The sequence below is a fragment of the Carassius auratus genome, chromosome 2 (genome assembly GCF_003368295.1).
Source record: "Carassius auratus strain Wakin chromosome 2, ASM336829v1, whole genome shotgun sequence".
NCBI lineage: Eukaryota > Metazoa > Chordata > Actinopteri > Cypriniformes > Cyprinidae > Carassius > Carassius auratus.
The window spans coordinates 17,536,082-17,556,492 of NC_039244.1; the positions used below are offsets into that span (position 1 = coordinate 17,536,082).

The window sequence follows — 20,411 nt, forward strand, 5'->3', positions numbered from 1 at the left end:
GACCAGAAATGCAGTAACTTTAGGAGTATATAATAGTTATTATTATAATCATTATTATAATTATGTACCTGTTTGTAAAGAAGCTTGTAAATTAATTTCTCTATCTAATGCTGTCACATCACGTGACAAAAGAAATAATGATAGGTTAAAGCCTTTTGTCTATGGTTAAAGCTTATGGAGCTGTCACTTGATGAAGGAATGACTCAAACCTGAAGACTTGTCAGATAAGAGATTAGGGGGAACTAATCATAGACTGAAGACCCACGTTAACAATAAATTAATCTATAATTAAACTATAGTTTTGTATTGTTTGTAGTGTGATAAACGTTTGCGTAAGTACTAGTAAACATTAGGGAAGTAACACATAACTTTTTAAGTGTATTTAGACAAAAAAAAAAAAAAAAATAACTAAATGACTCGAAAAAGATTGGTTCATTTTGCTGAAAGAGACTGAAAGGCCCCGCCCTCTCCTGGTAAAGCAGGAAGCAGCAGCTCATTTGCTTTTAAAGGTACACACACCACCATTGGCTAGCGGACCCCCACCTGATGTTAGTATTCCATTGACTCCCATTACCTTGTATCTTACGTTATGGCCACGTAGATTCAGTTTTTGTAAAAAAAAAAAAAAAAAGGCTAACGATTGCGTCATAACATGCGACTCTGTGTAGCACAGTAGAGAAATTACCGTATGGACAGGAGGAGAAGCTTGCAGGAAATCTTTTACTGTCTATGAGGCTATCAGGGGGACGTGGAGGCATAAAGTCAAGGGAGATAATTAATCAGAATACTTACCAAAATTTGCTCCTGTTCACGCTTGCCTTCTCTGCAAGATTCGGTGGGTGATTCAGATTTCTCTTGGCACAGCGGTTAGAAGACTTGCAGGTTGCTCACGTGACATCTACGTCATCAAGCTCAGTTTGAGTGTGCGCAGTACACTAAAACCCCCAGGAAGTGCATGCTTCCCATTGACTTCACTTGTCTCCGTTGAATCCAATGGGGTAGCTGCGTCCATTTCTTTTACTGTCTATGCACACACCCAAATAGAGGCAAATTGCATTCATTACACATAGACGGATACATTTAAAATGTTTATTTCTTTTAATTTTGATGATAACTGACAACTAAGGAAAATCCCAAATCAGTATCTCAGAAAATAAGAATATAACTCAGGACCAATACAAAGAAACAGGGCTGCTGCTGGCCAAATGGGTGCCCTGAGCAGAATCGTATTGCTGTGCCCCCTCCCCAAATTATTATGGAAGAAAAAAAACTAAAAAAAAAAAAGCCTACTATAGGGGTCAAAATAGAACTTTAATAAAATATAAAAGTAAATAACTAACTTGTAATTAAATTGTATTATTTAAAAATTGCAATACCTACACACTTGGCTATGATTTACTAATGTAGTTGTCTGATTGATTTTATAGTCTCAAGCATTCAGAAGTGACACACAAGAAAATTTTACTTCAATAAAAACAATGATTCATTTTTGTAAGGGTTGTGATGTCCACATGTTTTTGTTGAAGAAATAATGTAGGCTAGCATTTCTATCGAAAAAAGGTGGACAAGAAATTTAAAGATTAAGTGAATAATTTAATTAAATGTTTGGTCAATATTAAACAAGGATTTGATTACCCTGTTACAAAAGTAATTATTAGGCCTTTTGTGCCCTTTGCAGGCATTTGAAATGTATATTGTTTTTTTCGTAGTAAAATTTTTGTTAATGTTCGGAAGGGGGACATGGAAACTCAAGAGAATATTAATGGCAGATGCGGCAACGTTATTAACTTAATGTTATCAAAATAAAACAAAAAAGTTTAACAGGATCATAAAAGTACCTAAAAGTGATGCACGGGCCTCATCTTGGGCTTTTTTCTTTTTTTCCAGGGCATAGTTGTCCATCAGTTATGATAATTTGCAGACAGCCGCAAACATGACGTGAGCGTCTCTGGGACCGATTTCCAAAGGAAATACAAAAATTTGCTTTCATCAGAGAACATCTTCGGACCACTCACCAGCAGTCCAGTTCTTTTTGAATTGAGACGCTTTTGACGCTGTCTGTTGTTCAAGAGTGGTTTGACAAGGAATGCGACAGCTGAAACCCATGTCTTGCATACGTCTGTGTGTAGTGGTTCTTGAAGCACTGCCTCCAGCTGCAGTCCGCTCTTTGTGAATCTCTCCCACATTTTTTTAATGGGTTTTGTTTCACAATCCTCTCCAGGGTGCAGTTATCCCTATTCCTTCCCTTCGCCTCTCTATTAATGTATTTGGACACAGAGCTCTGTGAACAGCCAGCCTCTTTTGTGTCTTGCCCTCCTTGTGCAAGGTTGTCTTTTGGACAGCTAAGTCAGCAGTCTTCCCCCGTGATTGTGTAGCCCACAGAACTAGACTTGAGAGACCATTTAAAGCCCTTTGCAGGTGTTGAGTTCATTTGCTGATTAGAGTGTGGCACCAGGTTTCTTCAATATTGAACCTTTTCACAATATTCTAATTTTCTGAGACACTGAATTTGGGATTTCCCTTAGTTGTCAGTTATAAACATCAAAATTAAAATAAATTAATTTGAAATATATTAGTCTGTGTGTAATGAATGAATATAATATAATATAGAAGTTTCACTTTTTGAATGGAATTAGTGAAATAAATGTTTTGATAATCTAATTATATGACCAGCACCTGTATATTATATATTGTAAAGAGGTCCCCCCCCCTTTTTTTACTGATATACACTTAAAATATTGAAAATTAAAGGATTTTTTTTTAACACAATTCAAACTTATGAGCCTTCTGAATTTTATATTTTGTACTCCACGAACACCTTTCCAAAAAAAAAAAAAAAGGCTGCATAATCAGGGTTTGTATGAAATAGTTCTATTTCAAATAGAAAAATTATTCTCAAGCCATGTTTACCATGTTTTCCTGCTTTCAAAGTACAAGTTCATGTCACCACTGTTAAAACATTCAATGTTTGATTTGAACCCAAAGCAAAATGTGCAAATATTACCCTTCACTCATGGTTGCATTTGTATTTACCATTTATACCACGTTTATTTAACTATTACACCATCACCCTAATTCCAGTTAATCTATTAAACAGGACAATAATCACAAAAACAACCGCTGTTTAAGTGCATTTCAAAATGAGGAGCTTCTATACAATTTCATAAAGAGAAAAGTCTGAAACAGACCCAAGTGTCATATTTAAAGAATTTATTGTTTTGAAATTTGAAACCAAGAGCATAACAGGCGGATGACAATATTTTAAACAATAATGGGGGGAAATGACAAAGCAACTGAACTTGGAGAACATCTGATGGAATGGGAAGTAATCAATGACCCAAAAAAGGAGGGAAGGGGGCATTCAGTCGTTCACATTAAAGTACAGCAATAAAAAAAAAAAAATATTCATGAGCATTTCCTTGTCTCTGTCCCATGAGGGATCATTAATATTAATATCAACATCGATAAAAAATAATTACAAGTTATAAAGAGAAGCCAGTACCAATGATAAGAGCGTCTGGCGGCTGTGTCGGTGTAAGTGAGAAAGAGGAAAGGGAGAGATGGAGAGAGAAGAAAAGGTTATGAAGGGCAGGATGTATTTTTGACAGTCTATGCAGAGAGGTCACTGTTGTCAAACCGTTCCTGATCATACACCTCAGCGATGACCTTGCGACCTCCGAACCAGCGGTTGTTGAGTGCCTGAATGGCCTTGTTCATCTCTGATGCTGCTGAAAACTCAACAAAGATCTTGACAATGACTTCAGCATCCTCCTCCTCGCCCTGCTTCTCTTGATAGATGATAACTCTATTAACGGCTCCAAACTTTCCACATTCCTCCGTTACTTCTCCTTCCAGATCGTCATCTATGTCCTCAGGTCCAACCATGTTCCTGAGCACCATAACCGTAGACTGGAAAGAGTATAGACAAGTGTTTAAATATCACTGCTCTACAACTTCCAAAGTATTATTATTTTTTGTTTATTCAGGAGGCATTTAATTGGATTGCATTTAATTCCACAATTTAAGCAGCACATCTGTTTTCAATACTGATGATTCTTGTGCTCCAAATCAGCACATTAAGATTATTTCTGAAGGATAATGTGATTCTTATGACTAGAGTAAAAATCAGCTGTCACCACAGGAATAAATAACATTTTAAAATATATTAAAATAGGCTCTACAGTCAGACCAAAATTACTGCATTCAACTGTTAAAAAATATTTAGTTGCACCTGTGTAACTCATCAGGGGCTCTTTAATAGCATACTGGCAGAACAGCGTTTGCACACTGGAGAACGTCAACAGTTTCAATTGACATGTTTTTGCAGTGTTAAGCAATGTAGACATTCACAGATAAATCTGTTGATTTCTTGAATGCAATAGCCAAACAGAGATGTTTAGGTTAGTCAGAATCCACTCATCACTCAAAATACAAGCATTTTTAATCAGAGCTGAGCTCTGCAAGCTCTCAAACTTAAAGTTAAGCGAAGACACTATGTTGAATTTAATATCAAGTGACTTAGATTTACTTGCATAACAATAGGAACATCTGATTTTGTGCTTTCATCAAGAAAATAGCTCCAAGCAAAGCCAAAGCAGAACTGCTGCACACCTCCAAGCAAACACAGTGGTGTTTCTTTTATGAACGAATTTGCATTTTAGAACTAATCTAGTGAGTTAATGATTCAATGACCCACTCATAGTCACTTTGTCCACTAATGAATTGGCTATTTGAATTAATCTACTGAAGGAATGATTCAGTGACAAAGACTTGTCGCCATCTACTGGCAGTTTTGTTTTAGTTTCATCTAAAGCCTGTTCAGACTGCAGACTGCACCATTAAAAACTTTACTTACACAACAATGAATTTAAATGAATTTCATTCCACCTCTAAGCCTCATTAAACCGTTTTAATTCCGCAATTTGAAAAAAAGTTTAAAATTTATTAATTTGACAAATTAAAAACTGTTAAAATAGATGTTTTATAAAAAGGTAAAAATAAGCCCCTACAAATCACTTTAAAGAGTCAAATAACACCTCATAATAGGAAGGTTCAGATTTGTCATTCATCAGGAGGTGCTCCTAAATTTAACATGAGCACAAGTGCTACTAAAAATGAATCCAGTTACTTTAATAAACTGAGAACCAACCTCTTGTTTTCTCAACAGTTTCTGCATGACCATATGTCTGGCGCTGCTGCCAGAAATGCTCATGTGCTCCTGTTCACTGAGCATCTCCTGCCCCGTGCCGTCTAGAGCGGACTCTTCCTCTTCTTTTCCTTCTTTGCCTCTTGGGCTGCAGCCACAGCGGCCGACAGTGACGGTGGAGAAGCCAGCACTGGGTTCACAAGGCCCACCTGAGGCACAACAGGAAGTGTGGGCCGCGCTGGTGTCACCCCTGCACAGAAACACAGGAGTATGTTAGATGTGGTCTAACGTTCATTTCTTATAGACATCTATAAAATACCTCTGTATTTGAGCAAAATAGCTTTACCAGTTTCTATGTCCTTTACTAGAACGGTTCTCTAATAAATATCCAAAGCACAGTTTAAGAAAAAGTTGCTGTCATTTAGGGTGGCATGTTTCAAACCCATGTGTCTTTTTTTTTTTTTTTTTACACAATTACAATAATTGGAAAAAGTCAGTCAAGCATGTTTCAAACCAATAATCTACAACACTGTCTTCAGAATTAATAGTATGGAAAATCTAAATCTAGGTGATTGACTGATAACCTTCTCCTCCAGAAGTTAACTGTAATGACTGGATCATATGTGGTCAGAGATGTAAAACTTGACAATAAATTCGTCAACAGAATGTTTAATGTGTGAATGAAAATGGGTTACAGCTCCAAGGTCTGCTAGAATGGATGTTAATATTTTTATTGGATAATGTCTTCAATCTTATTTTTGGCTGAACTATTCCTTACAGAAAACATTTATCTAAACAAGACCAGGAAACACACACTATATGATAGAAATTAAGCATTATTTAAAAAAAATCAGAGAGATCTGGCAGTGCTTCAACATCCTTCCTCTATACCTGCTTTCCTCTGTGACAATGATGAGCATTTAATTAAAACACTGAAAAACAATTTAGATGGGGTCACTTTTCCCCTCTTTGATGCAACATCTGTCCTCTCTGGACTTGGCTTCAAGATCAATTCCACAAAAAAAAAAAAAAAAAAAAACCCACACAGGATCTGAGAGACTCACTGGCCAATAGGAATGAGAGATTTGTTTATGAGGGGAGGGGTTAGAAACAGTCCTCTTCAAACTTGGTTGATCAGTGTGCAGCAAAAGGGAAGGGTCATGGCGAATGTGGAGAATAAAGACAGGGAGGGGAAGAAAGGAGAGAGAAAAGGAGAAAAAGAGAGAGAGAGAGAGAGAGACAAAGGAGAGAAGAGAAAATAAAAGAGAAATCTATTAGTGGACACGTCTCACGACAGGCCATGTTAAACTGAGTACTGTGTAGGTCAACAAAAACCTGAGGGAGAGAGATTGTGTACATTTAAACTAACGTAGAAGAGGGAGATTAAGGTCAGGGTTCAAAAAGAGATTTGCAAGTAAAACAAACAAGTCTGAGCACAACCACTTAAAGTTGGTGATCCCATCTAAACCTTGTAGCCCTAAGTAATGTGTGGGAGGTCATGCCTGCTAAATAAGGATAAGAATAAGTAAAATAAGGCATATGTTTATAATTATCTTTCAGTCTGACACCTGCGCATATTCCTAACAATCCTGTTTTCAAAAATACATGAAATGCTACCATTCATGCAAATTAGGGATGCACAGAATCGAAAATTCTTGGCCAAAGTCAAAACAGAACATGGTTTTACTCCATTTTGCCTGTTTTTTGTTTTTGTTTTTACTTTTGCATAAATTAAGTAACCAAACTGTGCTTTTTAGTGTTTTTTCTTGCTTTTCAAAAAAAAGTGATTAAAAACTATTTAAAAATACTTAACACTAATAATCTTTTAACATTCTAGCAGAAATTATACCAACAATGCACAATTTAACAAAATTAACAAGTTAGCGAGGTAATATTTTTTGGCCATCAGACAGCCTTCTTGAATCAGGCATGTACTTTTTAACTGTACAAATAAAAGCAGCCTTGCTGAGCAGAAGAGCCTTTTAAAACGTTAGAAAATATTAAAGATCCCAATTTGAACTCTACGTGTGAATGTTCTAATATATTAACAGAGCTGCTGTAATTATTATCAGTCTTTTTATTTTACAGAACAAAAAGTAAAATTACCATCCTAACGTTTATGAAAGTTGGAGTTCTTGCATTTTTGTAACTTTTACAATCATCATACAGTAATGCAGTACTAAATAGTCTCTTGCTGTCGGTGCTTGTAATGTTTTTTGCGTCTTTCTCAGACAGTTTTAGGAGCTTTTTTTTCTGCCATTCCATTCAGTGCATCCCGAATGCAAATTACACCCAAGTGAAGGGCCCCAGTCTTACACGACACGTAAATCACATGCAGAACGAAAATACTGAAAACATACAACACGATTAAGGCACACATGTGAAAACACTTTGTTGCAGAGTGCCACAGTACTGACAACATATTGATGTAACAAACCATTTCTGAATGTACCTACCTGTAATGACCCCTGGGGCCTGAGCTGCCATGACGGCCTGTGGGAGCTGAGGCAGGTTCAGGCCTGTCCCCGCGGTCATCGCCCCCAGAATAGATGCTCCCGCTACCGCTTCCTGGAAGAAACAGAGTGGGACATATAGGAACACCGCCTGGACAGCGCCCGTTAAAAGCACACATAACACCACGACTGGACAAGCATGTCACGGGACAGGACATGAGACAAACAGACCTTCACACACTCAGACAAGCCTTGGGCCAGCTGCATAAAAATGGGAAGTTTTTAGCTTATTTTGAGCCTAATAGGAATAGGGATGCTCATATTGACCAAAAATAATATTGCCAGATGAATGCTTTCAGTTAAACAGCTTAAGTTTTTTTTTATTTTTAAGTTTGCTGCACTGTAAAAGAAAAATTTTCTACACATACCTGATAACCTGCTCCACTTTCCCTTAGTTAACTGTATTAGTAAATGAAACACAATGGCAAGTCATAGCGTTGGATAAATGGGTTATCGAGGAGTGAATTTGAGATTCTGAATGGACTATAGATTAGAAAGCATGCAAAGAGCCCTCTACTTATAATCACTAAAAAGCAGTCACTCATCTTAGTTGATTGCAATCCCACAAAGTTCCATTATATTCAATAAAGCTCTACGGGCTACGCTCCAGACAATTCCTACAACTCATCAACATGTTACTTTATTTTATTTTAAACTACATTAGTTGTGTACAGAGTTAGGCCTGCTATTTATTTTTATAACTTACGTGAAGAACAAGTCTATGCCAGTTCTTCAAAGTGCAAATAAGAATTTGGGATGCATTTTTATTTTTGCAATCTTAATTTGTTAAAGGGGGGGGTGAAATGCTATTTCATGCATACTGAGTTTTTTTACACTGTTAAAGAGTTGGATTCCCATGCTAAACATGGACAAAGTTTCAAAAATTAAGTTGTACTTTTGAAGGAGTATTTCTGTTCCCAAAATACTACTTCCGGTTTGTCACAAGTTTCGGAAAGTTTTTTCGAGTATGGCTCTGTGTGACGTTAGATGGAGCGGAATTTCCTTATATGGGTCCTGAGGGCACTTCTGCCGGAAGAGCACGCGCTCCCGTATAGCGAGGCTGAGCACAGACATTTCACTGATCAGAGCGAGAGCGTCGCGAAAAGTCACAAAAAAGAAGTGTGTTTTTGGTTGCCAGGGCAAGACAACCCTGCACAGATCACCAAAAAAAAACAGCATTAAGCATTTCGAAGATGCTTGTTTTACAAACAAGGCCCAGTTTGACGACGGATTTGCATATCATTTATTTCTTAAGGATGATGCAATCCCAACGAAAAAGGGTCACGATCGTGTGTTGGAACTGCATGCGGTGAGTAAAACTGCTTAAAATATCTCTGCCTCCTTGTTAGTGGTTCGAGCCCCGCTCGGAGCGAGTTGTTGTTGCTGCTGCTCTCGTTCAGTTTCAGCCTCTGGATCTGATTCTGGATCATAAATATACGCTGAATCTGACTGTAAGCCATGGTTTGTTTTGGATGTTTTTTTCCTCACGGTAATGTCACAGCTTCCAAACGCTCTCAACGCAAAAGCCTACTCGCGCTCGTGATTCTTTAGCTCCGCCCACACGTCACCCCTCCAGCCAGTCGTGTTTTTCCAGGAAAAATCGGTACAGACTATCTTTCTCTTATGAATATAATAAAACTAAAGACTTTTTGGAGTTATGAAGGATGCAGTACTACTCTATAGGTACTCAAGATTAACATGATATTGAGTGAAAACGAGCATTTCACCCCCCCTTTAATTAAGGTGAAATATATTTAGTGTAGGCTTATTTATATTATTTTGTTTTTCCACTGTTCTTAGAAGCGTTGCAAGTGTGTGATGATTTGTGAATCTGTGAAGCAGTGGTTGTTGGTATGGAAAAACTAACCAAAATGAGCATCCCTAATTGAGAAATTAGATTTCTGTCTGCATTAATTGATAAAATATCTGTAGTCTACCATCTCATTTTTTCCCCTGTCGGCACGACAGAAAAAGATGTAGTCACAGGCAACATTTATTTTTAAATTTGCTATATGTTCAGCTGTCCCTAAAACATTTGTAACACATTTGCAAACACTTTTTTTTTTTTAAACTGCGTTAATTAAAAGATGAAAATCAGTGAAATACAACACAAGTAAGGCATTTTAAGCTAAATAAAACCATAATTATTTGAACTTTATACTCAAAGAATCCAGAAATAAATGTGCCATGGTTTAAACTAAAATATTAAGCAGCACAACTTTTTAACATTAATAATTGTTTTAATAATTGATGATAATAATTAATTTCTGAAGGATAATGTGAGACTGAAGACTGGAATAATGGCTGCTAAAAATTCTGCATTAAATAGAATTTATTTCTGTTGGCAAAGTAGATTAAAATTAAATGTTTTGAATGGTATTTTAGATACATGTTTTATGCTCAAGGCTGAATGCATTTTCCTTAATCAACGTATATATATAAGAAAATCTTACTCAAACTTTTGTATGGTAATGTATTAAAAAACATCCAAAAAAGTTAATAGCTAAAGGAAATTCTGAATGAAACATTCAAGTGTGCGCTTCAAGTGTTCATCTAAACATTGAGGCATTCATGCAACAAGGCCCAAGACCTGAAGTAAAGGTCAAGAACGAAACAAGCTAAACGGATCATTACTATACTTTTCCTATACAACTATACATTAATTTAGACACTGTAACATAACAGTTCGAAACTTATGCATTTATTTGCCTAACATAATTTAAACTATATATGACAAGCATGAGACGAAAACAGGACAATTACATTACTAATCATACAAATTTACAATATATATTTAGTTGCATACAATAACAATTTTAGCATGATCTATGCTGTAGCACAGATGCAATAAAATGGAAGTAATCCACAATAGAAAAGGTATCTCTGAATTAAAATATTAAAGGCACACACATTAACAAAGAACTATCATGACTATCAAGGCTTAAGAGATTAAGCAGACATCCAGATTTATATATTCATTATGTTGGCCAAAACCAAAAAAGTTAAAAGATAAGAGGCATAATGAAGGTTGAAAATTTTTGGCAGAGGTGCTACTTAAAAGTCACCTGCAACTAAAGCTGCTCAGTTTTTAAGTTTATGGGCCGGACTAGTAAATATTCTCAACCTGGCACACTATAAAGAAATAAGCATCAGTGTAACTGGGAAGTCCTGAAGACAAGACTCTCGCCACACTTATATTCTACACAAAACAAAAAGGCACCAGCGTGCTTTGAACAGAATTTCCTGAAGGATTTACCAGACAGTTGAAGAAGTCTTCTGTCCGATTCTCCGGCTGGGACAGATTCCATGCCATCTGTTTTTGGAGTTTACACGCTATGTTATCTTTCTGCATGTAAAAGCTCGGTCTCAAATAAGTAATGTTGTTTCATAACTTGTGTCTTCATGCCAGTCAAAGCCTAAACTGACTCAAATCAAACCCTCACATACAGCAAGTGTTTGTTCTAGCCCGCTAAGCGAATTAAAATCACGCTGCCTTACTTTACAAAGAAAGGCTTTTTAATGCCAAAGGAAGCAGCTGCTCACACGCACACTCTCTCTCCCTGACTAACAATAGATAATCAAGGTGTGTGAATGCTCACCTGTGCTGTGATTTTGGCGGTGGCGGCCGCAGCCGCTACGGCAGCAGCGGGAGGAAGACCGCCTGGCGTCGTTGGTGTCAGAAGGGGCATGGGTGGTGTGACTGCTTTGCCCACTCGCAGGTACTGGCCGCCTAAGTCGAACAGGTTCATGGAGGACACTGCATCCAGCGAAGACTGGGCCTTATCATATTCTACAGGGGAAACAAGGAGGACTAAGACTCAACAGCTTTAAGAAGACTCCGCATTAATCTACCAGAGCTCTGAGACAGTTACTGAGTAATTACCAGCGGGCACTTATGGCACAAAAGTCCGTAACAGAGCCTAAGAAAACGACAACAGAAATAAAAACTTACTATGAAAGCATGTGAGGAACCTGCCCCCACCCTTCTCTATCCCCTGCGAGACATGTAGAGAACAGCATTCTACCATGACTGACTGCTCTCAGTCAGATACATTTATATGCAACCGAATGGGTGAAGCAGCCGCCTGCTCACCTATGAAGCCATAGCCTTTGTGTTTGCCCGTCGTGGGGTCCCTCGCCAGGGTGCATGACTTGATTCTTCCAAAGGCCTCGAACACACTCTTGATGTCTTCGTCTGACAAGTCAGGATGCACAGATGCCACATAAATTCGGTTGAAGGCGCGTGCTTCTTCAGCTAGCTGGTCTATGATGGGTTGAGCCTGACCAATGTTGCTTGGTCGTCCCACCTACATGAGTTGAAATGACCGATCAGACATTATTGAATATATAAAGGACTCGGAAAAATAAACTATTTCTTAAACTTAATTTTTTACAAAGTACTCACTTTAATGTTTCTACCGCCCAACATAACGGAGTTCATCTGTTCTAAAGCGAGCTGTGCTGCTTCTGGTACTTCATATTCTACAAATGCAAAGCCCTGCAGAAAGAGTAGCTTTTCGTCAGTTAAAATAAAGAAAGAAAAAAAAAAGAAAAAAAAATAGGAGAAAAAAAGGCCTTCTGACCTTGTGTTTTAATGTAACAGAGTCCCAGGACATGTCAATGCTCTTAATGGGACCGAAAGGAGCAAAGGCCTGTCTGATGGTGTCTTCTCCTAGCTCGTAGTAGATGGACCCAACATAAGCACGGCACATTATAGCTAGTGCCCGCTGCCTCTGAGCTGCAACCTGTAATAGAGAAATTCATGGATCAGATGGGGTCATGCCAGGCATCTACTCATAAGAGCTCATCATTCATTGGCTTGTTCCAATGATTCAGGAAAGAACCAGCAGACTATAAAAATGTTGGCACCTAAGACATAGTACTGGCATTTCTTTACCTCTGCCCGTTACACACGTGTACTGAACCACCGTATGCCAACAAAAGGAGGGGAAAATAACATCTACCGTATTCTCAAAAAGTTATTTAAATGAAGATTACTGAGATTACTTTGAGAAACTGTTGGACTTACAGACTGTAGTGGTGAGAGGGGATCTCCAAAACCCATCGATAAATGAGGCCATCTGAAGGGAATTAGGGAGCTGTCAGGAAAAATAAATCAACTTGGTAAGTCCATCACTGTTGTGCAGCTTTTTTCTACCACATTTGGAAGTTGTCAGATGAAGGTTGAAAGGGTCTGAGACAACATATTAACTCACATAGTTAATGCTGACAACCCTCCTTGTCATAAGTGAAAAACAATATTTGCATGTAAGGGCGGAAACACAAGCAATCTATCAAAGCATCTTTCAAAAGTGCATTATGTGCTCTGGTTGTTGCCCCATCTATGTCAGGTATGTATGCTAAAATCATGTTGAATCAACGTTGTTCACGTCATTTAAAATAATGTATATATATATATATATATATATATATATATATATTTTTTTTTTTTTTAAAGCTGCAGCTACTATGAACCAACCAACTTCCTCCTAACACCTCTGGTCCAGACAAGCCCATTATTAATTTTACATAAAAAAATAAAGAAATGTTAATTCTGTTCTCAACTTGTTCTTAAAAAAAAAAAAAACACACACACAACAAAGTACCGATAAGAATACCGTTAAAGTACCGGACCGTTAAGCAGTATCGGTAAGAGTAGTAATACAGTTAAAACCTTAACGATACCCATCCCTAATAAAAACAGTATATCAGTCTGGCGAGTAAACTAAAAAATGTACTAGCCAATGGCGAATCTATTGCCAAGGTTTGTGTAGAGGGCTGTCAGGTTTACCTGAAGGCTGCTGAGCCTGTTGCTGCTGAATGGGCGAGGGTTCTGCTTGACCAGGACGCTCTTGATGCTTTGTTCCATGGCATACTTCCTTTGCCTACAATTGAGAGCACATAACACTGAATGTATACTTATTAAAATAACTTTCAAACCACCTCAGAAAGGACCCCAAATAGCCAGCTCTCTTGTCAAAAATAACATACTTCACTGAGCTTGACATTAATGTACATCTGGCTTTTCTGGAAAATTGGATTTGTTGAAGGGACCCGTGAAAGATCTTTTCCTCGTTTTCCAAGCATCAGCACAATTGCAAAAAACATTGCTTGCTTTATACAACTGTTCATTTAACAAGTAGTTAAGTGATTTACATTTTACACCAGGGCTGGGCAACTTTGGCCTTTAGACAATACTGACCGATGAAAATTATTTCAACAGATTATTACCAGAACAGGCGCTCATCTCCAAGCAAGCCACAGCGACATTTGTAACAGAATGGGTGATACAACAATTCACTGATTTGCTATCATTTGCTTCATTATTGAATGAATCAGACATTTGAACGAATTAGTTGAAATAAATTACTCAATTTAAAGACAGTCAGCTACACCGACTGGTGTTATAAATTCATGCATCACTGTATTATCACCAACATTTCATATTTATAGATTAAATAAATAAATAATTAATTCTAATAATATATTTGCATTGTAAATGCAGTCATGTTACCGACAGCGGATGATCGATCACGTAAACGATGATCAAAATTAATTTATTTTTCTTTTATTTATTGGTTATGGCAACACGTTGGGCGGCGCCCTGACTCTGATTGGTTAGCTTCCCACTTGATGCCTCAAAAGACGTAAGAAGACCGATAATCATGGCTCAAAGTCACGTAGTGATGGGCTGGCTTCCCTTTGAGAAGAACTATAAAAATACAGTTCAGGGATAGGTGTACAGCGCGCCAAGCTGTCACACAAATCTACAACAAATACAATAAGCATCATCTAAAATGTGTACATAAAATATCTGGCGATAACAGAGTGGGGGCAACTCAGATTGAGCATTGAATCACTTGCCGTAAGAACCTAAATGCAACGCAGGCAGAACCGAGAAGACGACAAAGCTATCGCTGAAATGGTGGGTGAAAGATTTGCTGCGCCATTAGTTTCAGGGACAGAGAAGTTGGTACTTGCGGGTACCTGGCTGCTCCTACAAAATCTGTTCCAGCCGAGCGAATTTATTCCTCTAAATGTGAACAGGCTGCGCACTCGGCTCTCATCGGACCACGTAGACCGCCTTATCTTTTTGAATAGACATTTGATTGTTTCACCGGTCGTGGTAAATATAATATCCATTTTTTTTTAAAATAATTATTATTTTAGTTTGAGTTTTAGCCATAGTTAAAATATCTAGGCTATTTGGTCTCTGTTTTATACCTTATAATAGTAGTTTGGTTAAACTTGGTGAACTTTTCTCCTTTATCTTTTAAAACTATGTTTCCACCGCTGGATCAAAATATGCTGGCTAAAGTTATTCTGGAGATGTTTTGTTAAAAAATGCAGTTGAATAAAGTAGCTAAAAAAGAAAAAGTATCTTTGTGTGTTAATTTTTAAATCAAATAATGAAATGGTCTTTATAAAATAAAATGCACTGGATATACCTGTAGCCTAATTACATTAAACATATTCGTACAGATGACGAAAACAAAATTATTTGTTGTCATAGTTTTTATCTATATCTTAACTCGTATTCAATTATTTAGCAATAATCAGTGATTTCCATGCTGTTAAATAATATTTTGGTTGATCAGAATGTGCCAATTGAATACAAAATATTAGAATACATAAAAAATAACGATAGTGTGAATTTATTGTACTTTTGTGTTTGTAAAGCGCAATCCGAGGCTTACACTTTCGGTCAAGTTCACATTTGCATCTGTGAATTTTTTCAGATAAAAGTTGCAAGAGCTAGTTGTCTGATTAATTAACAATGAACAGTTATGCTGAAAACGCTGCTATCAGCGATTCGTTTCATGCTCATATAAGTAATGCCCGATAATAATATTTGCTCTTAAATGTTTTATTTTTCTATTATTATTGTTATTATTTTATTATTGATTTTATAATAATTCAGCCAAGCTTTTTTTTCCGTCATATTTGTGGGCATAATGCAATTCATATGTCTTCGAAAAAGCGCAGGTGGTTTATGGAAAATAAAACAACTTAAAATAAAACTTAATTAAACTATTACACTTAATAACGTATATGAAAATATAGCACAATCTGCCATATCATTTATAATGAGAACTTTTTAGGAATCTAAGTAAAAATCTGTCCTTGCCCATCTTTCAGCGCGCTGTCATGAAAACGCATCAGCGGGATCTCGCTCGCTCTCTCTCTCTCTGTCTAACGCATAACTTAGCATTCTATTGTGCTGATACAAGTTGTTAATGTTACGTCTTGCATCTCAGTTATCTGATTTATCATAGGATGTGTCATAGAATTAGCCTTCTGTTTATTGGTATACTCTTCACCTCATGCAGATATTACTTGCTCCTTTATTAATACATTGCTTCATCATAATCATAATCTAACCTGTCCTAATCATGTGTTCATAGATTTTCATTTTTCAATTTCATAATCTTCAGATTTATTTTTTTCATTAATATAAATTATGGCCATGCCCCCCCCCCCTGCATAAGCCCCACCCCCGATTAATCTTTTTGAAACCTATCGATGATCGAAAATGAATAATTTCCCAAAATGCCCATCCCTAATGTAGAGGCTTAATGTTTGAACCCTGCTTCAGTTAAACCAGAATACATCTATAAAATGTAATGTCAAGTATAATATTTCACAAATCTGCCAAAAAAAATTAAACGTTAAATGAGAATGATAATTTTCTTTATAAAGTGTACCAGCTATTGAGAATGATACTAGCAGATAATCAGATGCCACTAGTACCGAAGGCATAGCACTGGCTCTGCTCTTGTCCACTGCTTGCTTACATGTGCACTGCACAAACACATGCTTATAAAGCAAGTGGACATTAAAAAGAATTGTCAGCAGTGCCATTCTCATCTGTTCCAGCAACTGACAACTTCAAAAAAAAATCTCTGATTGCCAAAAATACATAATTTTACCACATTAATTTTTAGCTAAATTGTGCTTTGTTGGTATAGTGTCTGTTAGAATGTTAAAAATGTTAAGAATGTTAAATATTTTTAAATTTGTTGTTTTGTAATTTTTTTCTTCTTTGAAAAGCAAAACAAGACAGTAAAACAGCCCATTTTGGTTATTTTTATTTATGTACCGGAAAAAAAAAAGAAAATAAAAAAAAAGGCTAACTACATGGTGGAAAAAAATGGTCAAACCTTGTTCGGGATTGTTTAGTTTTGTTCGGTTCGGCAATAACTTTCATTTCGGTGCACTCATCATCAAAGCAACTAAATAAGCTTTAACCAATCACAAAAATATAAATGACGGCCTATGTCTGATACACATTTTGTATAATTGTTGTTTTTTGAGTTTGGTAAAGTCAAGTCAGATATCGATCACTGATTTCAGTAGCCATATGCTGAAGCAGTGTCTGGGGAAAGTCTCACCTTCTGCAGCGCCTCCTGCTGTTCTGGGGTGAGGGCGGCAGGCCGAGCTTTGAGGCCATGCTCTGTCCATTCTCCATCATCAGAGCCTCGCCTCCCTGCACAGAGCACAGGCATCTGTCAGGCCTGATGTATGTGAGCGGCAGCAGAACTGCACATCTACTCAAGACACACACTGGACTGCAATACACAATGAACAACTTACAGCTTTAAAACCATCTAGGTTAAGAGCAAACTCAAATTACAGCAGTCCTATAATAAATCTGGATAATACTTTATTGAACGATAGTAGAAAATGCATCTTAAGTGAATTATTTACATTTCTTTTAATTCATAAGAAAGTATTAGGATTAGATCTGGTAACAAGTTCTCATATTTACATTACTGCAAATGAATCTAAATCATTTTGAGCTTGCTCTAAAACAGCTTTCTACATCTCAGCACATGTTAGATATCTTCAGTTTAGTGTAGGGCTTTGTTAAAGACATTTTAAATTGAACAGAAAGGCCGCTGATAATGAGCCTTCTGTTTACATTTATTAACAGGCCTCTCAGAATATGGTAGGGGAAACCATGTATTCGTACCAACATGGTGACTTCTCACCTCAGTGGAAACACTGAGATACTTGATTCTGTCGGTCACTGGAGGAGCCTATACCCTTAGAGTGCATAATGCCTAAAAGTAAGTGAGCCCTCCTTATTTAATACTACACAAGAGAAAACTTAAGTACCTTTGCTCAAATGAACTCCAGAGTGGTGCACTGCCCCCCTTAGGAGGTTTGAACCCAAAAGGTTGTGCCATTGGCTTTGGAAATATAGTACAGTCAAGACAAGAGATATGTTCTACAGCACAGACGACAACATAAAGAGAAACGACAAAAAGAAAAAAAGGAAAAGAAAAACACAAACCTACTTAGAACAATAGACTGGATAGGGAGACAACAATTTGAGATCACTGACATCCAAATCCAGGGGGGGCAAAAAAGATGCCTCTAAAATGTTAACGGAATGAAGCCCTGGGTGAAAAACCTTACAGAATATTTTGTACACATTCTGTCCTATGACAATAATTCTTAAAGAAAAGAACAGTTCACCCCCCCCCCCCCCAATCCCAAAATGAAACTTTGTAATTTAAGGCCAATTCACAAATAAGGATGACTATAAAACTTTAAAATTCGTTCTGATCGTATAACAATGACACATTACAAGTATTACAATATTGTGGGTATAACTTTCATTTAATATATATTTTTTAAATCAAAACATTAACAGCAATCTGAATTTACACGTACATATTTTCCATAAATTTTCAATCCCTAATAGCTCTAAACACTTCATTATACATATACTGGTGACACTTAAACAACATAAAAAGGAAGTATAGGTTGTCTGATGCACTCTGTTTTTTTATCAAATATGAGTATACTCCAATAACTGAAAGGCAATCAGACAAAGTTCTTTGCAAACCCCTTTCAAAACAAAGGGGAAGAGTGGTCTTGGGCTGAGCAGTGGATTGTCCCCTTACCTAGCACCTGCTCTCCACTGGGGGGTCTTGTGAGATTATTTTTTGGGAGCTTTTACTGTTCAATACAGAGTCTATAAGGAAAGAGAGAGGTTTCAGTAAACTCATGTAACGTTACACGGCGTCCATTTCACAGGTTAAAAGGGGAAACTTCTAAGTTTTTCAACCTAACGTTACTTATAATAGCATGACTTTAGAGATGTCTGTAAAACAGACTAACGTTAGTTAGGAAAACGATGAACTCTGAATAGAACATTTAAGCGGTCTGCTCTGATTTAATACAAACACATTAACGTTAAATAATTACATAATCACACTGACTAGGAGGTTAAAAACAAATAAAATCAGTTGTATGAATGCGTCCCATACACTCTCACAGGACATTAGGCCTTATGTAATGTTGGATTTAATGATACTCAAAAAGATTAAAGTTACTCGACGACAATGCACTTTTTTTAAAAAGCAAATAGTAACTGCAAATAAATGTTAACAGCGTAAAGAGTTTTAACCGGAGCGTTTAGTTTCTGGACCGTGCAGCATCAGCGGGATTGATTCAGCTCAGGAGGACAATGTGAGCGGGTTAACACGCTAGCTCATGTAAATGAAGAAAGCGAGAGAGCACACGCGTGTGGTTAACAAACATAGCAATACACCGTTAAAATCAACCGTTTTAAACAAATCCTAACAATAATAATCCGTCGAGAAAGACTGAACCACTGTGGTTCTTAAAAGACACGCAGCATCAGGCCTAGGAGAAAATCCCGCTCTCGGTGCGCTAGGCTAACGTTAGTTAGCCATTCCCCTGTTCTTCTAAGTTTTTAAATGAAACCTCTGTCCGAAAACATTTTTATACGTTCTTTAAATACTACCGTGTGTGTGTATATTATAAGAGAGAAGTTAAACAAAATATTACATTTACCGCTGAAACAGCCACCGCCATGGAGCACACCTTCCAGAGCTAACGTCCGCACGGCGAGGAAGACTATGAAATCTCGCGATACCGAGAGAGAGTTAGGTAAGAGGCGCGCAGCTGCAGTGTGATTGGAGGAAAGCGACGCGAGTCGCGTTGAAAAAACAGAATGATGCACAATAAAACAGTTTCTCATTTTATTGAGACAATATGTGGCGATGCCTCTGATAAGACGATAGCAAAAAATTATTAACATGTCTACTGTAGAGAAATAGCTTAAAAGCCCACACATAGAGGGTCTGGGCTATTCGTCACCTTTTTTACTGCAGTGAATATTTATCTAAATGGGCTTATGAAAGTTTCTAGACACGTATTCATGTAATAATTATATATTAATAAATCGTAATATATATATTAGGCTATTAGTGATCATCTAACAATAAGCAGCAAGTTATGTGTTTTTCAGCAACATTAAAACAGTAGAATAGGCAATAAATAAATAAATAATAATAATAAAAAATTTTATGCATATAAACCATGTGACAACTGTCCCTATACCTGACCTGAAAAGTCCCCTTGTACTGAGAGCACTTTACATCAGTTGAAACCTACATTAATTATATGAGAGCTTTTTATGCTATTACACAAAATAAATAACTTCAGCCATATTAAAGTATTCATTTTATAATTTAATGTTATAGTACTTCATGTCACAGTATACAAGTTCAACACAAATAAAAATAAAATAAAACTAACCAAAGCAAAAGCCTGGTTAATGTATTTGATTAAGATGAGAAAGGACACCAGGAATTAGGAAGAGCATATTTAAACAGTTACTGTACATTCATATCTCTGTGTGTCTACGTACAAATGTATTACATTGCAAGACATTGGAGTCTCTATAATAACACTGGGAGGATGGTGACTTTTTC

The 20,411-nt window shown here is 36.9% G+C and overlaps 1 protein-coding gene, 2 non-coding genes and 1 pseudogene across 3 annotated transcripts in view; 1 reads left to right on the forward strand and 3 right to left on the reverse strand.

Moving 5' to 3' along the window:
• The window catches only part of LOC113118562 (nuclear receptor-binding protein 2-like), a 465,395-nt gene that overhangs the window by 215,391 nt on the left and 229,593 nt on the right, over positions 1-20,411 (forward strand). The gene's annotated exons all lie outside the window — the stretch shown is intronic.
• Positions 3,194-19,571, reverse strand: LOC113118671 (poly(U)-binding-splicing factor PUF60-like; annotated as a pseudogene).
• Positions 12,477-12,607, reverse strand: LOC113041232 (small nucleolar RNA SNORA57). Its single transcript, XR_003275356.1, has one exon. It is a non-coding gene; the product is annotated as a small nucleolar RNA SNORA57 (small nucleolar RNA).
• On the reverse strand, positions 16,357-16,489 carry LOC113041255 (small nucleolar RNA SNORA57). The gene has a single exon (XR_003275364.1). It is a non-coding gene; the product is annotated as a small nucleolar RNA SNORA57 (small nucleolar RNA).